This window comes from Phyllobates terribilis, unplaced genomic scaffold (assembly GCF_046119375.1).
Source record: "Phyllobates terribilis strain yellow unplaced genomic scaffold, ASM4611937v1 Scaffold_4133__1_contigs__length_64640, whole genome shotgun sequence".
In the NCBI taxonomy this organism is placed as follows: domain Eukaryota; kingdom Metazoa; phylum Chordata; class Amphibia; order Anura; family Dendrobatidae; genus Phyllobates; species Phyllobates terribilis.
Window position 1 is genome coordinate 34571 of NW_027366885.1, and position 8501 is coordinate 43071.

General features: G+C 41.4%; 1 pseudogene; it reads left to right on the plus strand.

The window, feature by feature from the left end:
* Window positions 1-400: 400 nt before the first annotated feature.
* On the plus strand, window positions 401-3223 carry LOC141248879 (uncharacterized; annotated as a pseudogene).
* Window positions 3224-8501: the final 5278 nt, after the last annotated feature.

Below are 8501 nucleotides of genomic sequence, written 5' to 3' on the forward strand. Positions count from 1 at the left end.
TCCAACGGTAGTTTATCTGGATTGTTCCGATATTCATGCGACATGAGATATGCTAGACGTTGGAGGAGAGGCGAGTATCTACTTCTGAGATCTTCGTGCATGTTGGCCCGACTATGACGTGTGGGTTCGATTTAGTATAAAAAACTTGTAAAATCCTTGTAAATGCACTGATTGCTGAATACAAAGAAATACTGAATACAATTCTAATTCAATCTGTTTATTGCTCTTTCTAGTCATTTTCTATCAAGTGATTGTGAGTTGATCGAGAGTTCAATTGATCGTTCTCTCATCTTGGGAAACCAGATCCTTTGAGTTCTTTTTGCCCAAAATAATTTGGCGCCCACCATGGAGCATCGATCGGTTCTACACCCAGCAAAACCTCACCTTTACTCCAAATATCATGACAAGTTCATCGTCTTTCTATGACGGTACCATCATGGAAAAATGCAACACTAGTCGTCGTCCACAAGACGAAACCCTTTTCACTGAAATAACGCCTAACGAAGCCGCTCATATGATCAAAATGACCCAAATGATGGAAGCCCTTTGTCAGGAGTTAGCGGACCAGCGTCGACGTCATCAAGAACTCAGCAAAACCCTCAACGCCGAAAACACCAAGTGGGCAAGCGAAAAGGCCTCTCTGAAAATGCAGATGCAATTGTCGGGGTCAAATGCACTACAATCCCGACTCATCAAAAATGTAGGTCATGTTCGTGTCTGCCTGAACCTCGACAACGTGGACATGACGCCCCAAGGCGTTAACAGGGCACTCACTCATCCTAGAACTGGCACGTTTCATCCCGTCGTCCCAAAAGATACCACTGTGACAGAAACCGATCGGCCGACGAGGAATGCGAACGACCAGGATCCACGGGTGCATGCCTTGGTACAACAGGCCCTGGGAGACTATATGAAGGAGCTTGATCAACGATTTGCTAAAATCTCAAGAGTCCCGCAACCAATTGAGAGAGAGGCCCTTGACGGTTTTGAAGATTTACCCTTCTCCGAGGACATCTACCATGTGGACATCTCCAAAAAGTTCCACCTACCTAGCATGGCCAGCTACGATAGCACAACCGATCCTGACGAGCACATGGCTCTATACAAACAGAAACTAATGACTATCTCGGTTTCCAAAAGTGATCGGGAGACAGTCATGTGTAAAAGCTTTGGCACTTCCCTCTCAGGCCCAACCTTGACGTGGTTCATGCAGCAAGGAGAAAGTGTCAATCCCAAACTGCGATATTGCTACCTCGGTCCAGGCTTTCCGACGACTACTCATTCGGGGAAGTGAACTGTACCGAGAACTGACAAAGTACCCCTGATCGAATTTTAAGGACGCGTAAGCTAAGGCTCTAGCCCAGATCAGACGCAAGGAAGATGAGGAGCCACTCAAAATAGGCCCTAGTCCCGACCGCGTCGAGCGACGATTGAATGCAGATCATCGCAGAGAACGTCAAAGCCAACCCTACCCTCATGACCACAGAAGAGAAGAAAGTCTGCTCCTGAAAGAAACAAGGTGATAGATGAGGAAGTTGTAAATTTGCTGGACACCAGGAAAATTCGAGAGGTCAAATACCCAGAATGGTTGGCCAACGTGGTGGTGGTAAAAAAGAAGATCGGAAAGTGGCGAGTATGCGTAGACTTCAAAGATCTGAACAAATCCTGTCCGAAAGATTCTTTCCTGCTGTCGCACATCAACACCATGATTGATGCAACAACCTGTCATGATATGTTGAGTTTCATGGATGCGTTCAGTGGTTATCATCAGATCCAGCTGTACCCAAACGATCAGGAAAAAATATCGTTCATCACCAGCCAGGGAACGTACTGCTACCAGGTCATTCCCTTCGAACTTAAAATGTTGGGGAAACCTACCAACGGTTGGTCAACAAGATGTTCAAAGATCAGATTGGGGGCATGATGGAAGTATATATCGACGACATGCTAGTCAAATCCAAAAAGAAATCCGACCACATAGAGCATCTTCAAGAATCGTTCGACACACTTAGAAGGTACATCATGAGATTGAACCCTACAAATTGCTTGTTTAGAGTATCATCGCGAAAATTCTTGGGGCATCTTGTACAAGAACGTGGGATTGATGCCAGTCCTGAACAAGTGAAATCCATACTTGACTTAAAATCCCCTAGGAGAATAAGGATATACAAAAACTTACAGGAAAGATTGCAGCCCTTAACAGATTCATCTCCAAATCAACAGATAAGTGCAAACCTTTCTACGAAATCCTAAAGAAAAATAAGTCATTTGAATAGGGAGAAATAGCCTTCCAAGAGCTGAAGAATTACCTATCCAACCCGCTCCTCTTGGCCAAACCTAAGCCTGACAAACCCTTGCCTTTGTACCTCGTTGTATCAGCTTCAGTCAGCGCGGTGTTAGTAAGAGAAGAGGACGGTGCGCAGTCGCCAATATACTACGTCAGAAAGTCCTTACTCCCCATGGAAACCAGACATTCATCACTGGAAAAGTTGGTCCTGGCACTTGTCATGGCAGCAAGCAAAGTGAAACCGTACTTCAAAACACACCCGATAGTGATAGGGACCATTTATCCCGTAAAATAGATAATGAGGAAGACCGAATTTACAAGACGCATGGCAAAATGGGTAATTCACTTGAGCGGATACGAGATCGAGTACGATCCTATAACAACGATCAAATCTCAAACCTTAGTAGACTTTGTGTCATACTTTAGCCCCATACTAGAGAAGGATGACGTGACAGAAACTTCGGACCTTGTCCTTGACGAACCAGCTGACCTATGGGAATTGCATACGATGGGGCATCAAATGCCAGAGGAACAGGCCTAGCCATTGTGCCAAAATCTCCAGAAGGGGACAACATAGCCCAGACTGTGAGATGTGAATAGGAAGCTACCAACAATGAAGCAGAATACGAGGCGCTAATTTTCAGCTTACATCTGGCAAAGGATATTGGTGTCAAAAGTATAAAAGTCGTATGCGACTCCCTGCTCATTCTAAACCAAGTTCAAGGCTCTTTCGTGTCGAAGGAAGAACGAATGGCAACATACTTAGAAGTCACAAGACAACTCGCGTCCGAATTCGACGAATTCATCATACAACAGGTCCCGAGAGAGCATAATACAGAGGCCGACGCCTTAGCCAACTTGGGATCGGCCTTAAAATCTGAGGATTTCCCAAACGTCCCTATAATTCATGTCACAACTCCTGTCGTGCCCAAATAGCAAGTGATAATATGGAGGTCTTGACTGTGTCGAGTTCCGACCAGGTTCCCGCAGCAGCGTCCGACCACCCTGCGTCATGGAGCAATGACCAGGGATGGATCAAACCGTTCCTTGATTGGAAAGTAGATAGTATCCTCCCAGAAAACAGGATGGAGGCGAAAAGGCTTAAGGTACAAGCACTTTCCTATGATGTCATTGATTCTACTCTATCTAATCGATCCGTCATATATCTGAAGCTGAGATGCATCTGGCCCAACGAGGCACGGAAAATCTTCTGATCTGTCAATAACAAAGAGTGTGGAAATCATGTGAGAGGAAAAAGCTTGGGATGTAAGATCAGACGACTCGAATACTTCTGGACGACCATGAATGCTGACACAATCGATCACGCTAAAAGATGGGATGCCTGCCAAAGACATGCACCAAACCCCCGACATCCATCATAATTCTTGCATCCAACACTCCCACCTTGACCCTTCATGAGGTAGGGGTGGATATTGTTGGAAAATTGCCACCAGCGCCAGGGCAATACGTCTTCTTTCTAGCAATGACAAGTTACTTTTCTAAATGGATAGAGGCAGAAGCTTATAAAGAGGTAAAGGAAAAACACATTATATCATTCATAAAACGAAACGTTCTGTGCAGGGTTTGGAGTACCTTCAGAGATAGTATGCGACAATGGCTCGCAGTTCATTGGTTGAAAGACTCGTGATTTCTGCACCCGATGGAATATCGCTCTCGTCATGTCAATGCCACGGTACCCGCAGGAAAACAGACAAGAAGAATCTAGCAATAAAATTATCATCAACAATCTAAAGAAAAGATTGGAGGGAGCTAAGGGAAAATGGGCAGAACATCTGCCATATGTCATGTGGTCAGATAGGAACACCCCCAAACACGCCTCTGGATAGTCTCCCTTCTCGCTGGTATATGGGTGTGAGATGTTATCCCCGGTGAAATCCTGGTCCCGGTGGCAAGGTACGGTCTCCAAACGCCAGAACAGAACAGTATCAAGTTATCTTAGAATATCGACATTGTGGACGAACTAAGGGAGAAAGCTCAGAATCGTATGATCCTCTACCAACAACAAGTGGAAAAGAGTTACAAAAATAATGTCAGGGTAAAAGCCTTCAAACTCGGATATTGGGTCATGTGGAAGGCATTTAAGAATACAACAGAACCCCATGACGGGAAGTTGGCTCCTCAATGAGAAGGCGCGTACTGCATCAAGGAAGTCGTCGGACAAGGGGCATATAGGTTCTGCTCGATCAACGGCCAAGACGTTCCGAGAAGCTAGAACGCTTGATGAACGCCTTGCCTTATCAAAGAAATCTGAACTTCCCACTATAGAGTATAGCGGTAAGTAGGGGTCGAACCCAAGGGACCAAACTTTTCTTGCTAAGTTTCTATATGATTTTCTAGTAGCAAATAAAAAGGGGGGGGGGGGGGGGTTGGTATTGTAACAAAGAACACAAAAACAGACTATGAGTGAAGAAGATCTAATGATTTAAATGGTTCACCTATCAATTCTAGCAATTGGCATGGTCGGTGGATCCTAGATTCTTAATAACAAATGTTCTAATAAAGTTTGAATGGATTGTCCTACTCTTTGTTCATAGATAGTAACTAGTCCAAATAGTCCTAGAAACCCTAATCATACTACAACCAAGGAAATACCTAGATAATAACACAATCGCATAAAGTTCAAAGATATGTAGGTTCATGCAATAGCATTGACAAATAGTCGATACTTGACATGAATTCAAGATCTCTACCCTATAAACAATCACAAATAGTTTATGCAAATAGAGTTCGCTACCAAAGGTGAAGATTTTTCAAATAGAATTATCTAAACCTAGCAATATGAAAAACATCAATAGATCTAGTTCATGACTCTAAAAATTCAATATCAATCAATTACAATTTCAAGTACAAGAGATCAAGAAACAATTCCATAAATAAGTTAGAACAAAAGGATTAAGAACCTTACCACAATGACCAAAATCAAGGCTAGAACTTCAAGGTGAAAACATTAGCATCTTAGTTCTTTATAAAATTGAGAGAAAACAAAGTACAAGAGAAAGTTTTCTTGAGAAACAGATAAAAGATAATTAGATCGTTCTCTAGAAAGAGAGTCTATGGGAATATGTGGTCAAAACCATAGGAAAACCATGTGTAACTTCCACCAATAAAGTTAATCTCGAAACCCCCATTCAGCACAATAAAGTCTAGGAGGTTACAAAAGCTTCTCGGTCAAAGAACTACTCTGGAGGCGCGACCGCGGTCTCAGAACCGCAGTCGCGGTTTGGCCTTTGTTGCTCTCTGGCGACATATCAGTAAAATTGCCATATCTTTTGACTCACAACTCCGGATGCGCTCAAATTTGGAGGGAACGTAGTAGACGTCAATTATAACACCTCGAATTGGAATCACTTCAATCGGAAATCGGAGTAGGGAGAACATCCATTTGAACTCAGATTAAATCCTCAACACTTCATTCTTAAGCGTCTTTGTCTTCACTTCGTCGCCTTTTGTCCCGATGCCTCATATGCTTCATTTAACGACTAAGTGCTTCCAAAACGTCTCTAAAAGCAATAGATTACTAACCGTTCCATGAAGCACGAAGGTCTGAGAGAGTATGGGTAACTTGATAGCAACGACCATCATCTGCACCATAACTCTTACGTACCTGCTCTCATCAAAAGAAAGACTACGACCCTAACAAGACACTACCCAATAAAATGAAACAAACATGACCTATTCTAGCTAAAATGTATGTTGTGAACACCCCCGTCTTTGATCATTATGGATCCCAAGCAAGCACATCAAAGTGGATCGTAAGAATATGCACCGGTTGTCTCAATCCAAATGATATATGAATGATAACCATGTTAAGTTAAACTAAATACATCTTTCTTTCATAGAATGCATCGTTCAATGACAAGAATACAAATGTTCCTCAACTCGAATAAGAAGAAAGCCACACATATTCATGTTCTACCCTTAAATCTCACTCTAAAAACAAGCAACCGCATCCAAGACTAAACCACAAGACAAGGTGCAAAACATATTAAGAGACGTTTATAAATCACAAAATTTATTACACTTTTTTTTTCAAAACATTTTTTTCTAGACTTTTTCACGCGGCCATCAGAGGATCGATTCCTCGATGCTGTTTCAACTTTGGATATTGTGTGCTCATCCGACAATCGTTTAAGAGTCGAACCCTCAGTGTTGTTTCAACCTTGAAGATTGCACACTCGCACGACTCGCGTTAGAAGTTTATTAAATAAGCACTAAACATCTCTTTTGTGTTCTTTGCATGTTTTTTTTAAATTATGCGACAAATTTACATCTGAATCAAATGTTATGCAAAATAACCTCAGTGTTTTAGGTTTCGAAATAGATATAGAAGCAAGTTCTAAAGCAAACAATCAAGGAAGAGCACTCATATGTGAAGGCATAACTAAATAAAGAGCTTTGGTCCACAATTAATCCAATCAAAGTCCACATGCTCAAGTAAGTGTCTAAAGCTTAACAAACCATTATCATCATCATAACGCATTTATAAAATCTAAGAAACAAAGCATAGTTGAAAGATCCAATGTACATGCATTATTATAAGAACCCACAACAACTCAAATAGGGAATGCAACAACCGACACACTCAAAACCAAATCAAAACACACAAAAAAACAAGCTAAAACACTCAAAAACAAACTATATGTATGCGACACGAATACCAATTCCCTCTCCCACTCTTGAATCGAGCATTGTCCACAATGCAGCAAAAGAGGACTCACAATAATAGGGAAAAGGAACAAGTAAACGTACCTCACACAAGGGGGGGGGGGTGATATTGTAACAAAGAACACAAAAACATACTATGAGTGAAGAAGATCTAATGATTTAAATGGTTCACCTATCCATTCTAACAATTGGCATGGTCGGTGGATCCTAGATTCTTAATAGCAATGTTCTAATAAAGTTTGAATGGATTGTCCTACTCTTTGTTCATAGATAGTAACTAGTCGAAATAGTCCTAGAAACCCTAATCATGCTAAAACCAAGGCAATACCTAGATTTAATAACACGACCGCATAAAGTTCAAAGATATGTAGGTTCATGCAATACCATTGATAAATAGTAGATACTTGACATGAATTCAAGATCTCTACCCTATAAACAATCACAAATAGTTCATGCAAATAGAGTTTGCTACCAAAGGAGAATATTTTTCAAATAGAAGTATCTAAACCTAGCAATATGAAAAACATCAATAGATCTAGTTCATGACTCTAGAAAAAACCAATATCAATCAATTACAATTTCAAGCACAAGAGATCAAGAAACAATTCCATAAATAAGTTAGAACAAAAGGATTAAGAACCTTACCACAATGACCAAAACCAAGGCTAGAACTTCAAGGTGAACACAATAGGATTTTAGTTATTCATAAAATTGATAGCAAAACAAAGTACAAGAGAGAGTTTTCTTGAGAATCGGATAAAAGATAATTAGATCCTTCTCTAGAAAGAGAATATATGGGAATATGTGGTCAAAATCATAGGAAAACCTTATGTAACTTCCCCCAAAAAGTTAATCTCGAAACCTCCATTCAACACAATAAAGTCTAGGAGGTTACAAAAGCTTCCCGGTCAAAGAACTACTCTGGAGGCGCGACCGCTGTCTCAGAACCGCGGTCGCGGTTTGGTCTATGTTGCTCTCTTGCGACAGATCAGTAAAATCGCCATATCTTTTGACTCACAACTCCGAATGCGCTCAAATTTGGAGGGAACGTAGTAGATGTCAATATCTAACTCCTCGGATTAGAATCACCTCAATTTGACATTGGAGTAGGGAGAATGATTCATTTGAATTCAGATTAAATCCTCAGCACTTCATTCTTAAGCGTCTTTGTCTTCACTTCGTCGCCTTTTGTCCCGATGACTCATATGCTTCATTTAGCGACTAAGTGCTTCCAAAAAGTCTCTAAAGTCACCTAAAAACCTCCTTTGGCGCCATTGGGATAGCGCCCATCAATTCTACACACCTGAAGCTCTACCACTTTTATTCGATCGTGCTAGAGGTATATAAATCTAGCGCTATATAATAAACCAAACACTTTGTTATCACTAAGCAAAGGCACAACTAACAGGTTGTCGCTTGCATGTTTTCCATTTCTCTTTTTCTTGTTTTTGAATAAAGTAGGTACACGGAGGGGCCGCCCACATCAAGACACTAGTGGATCCACTCACACATACCTGATGAGCTCACA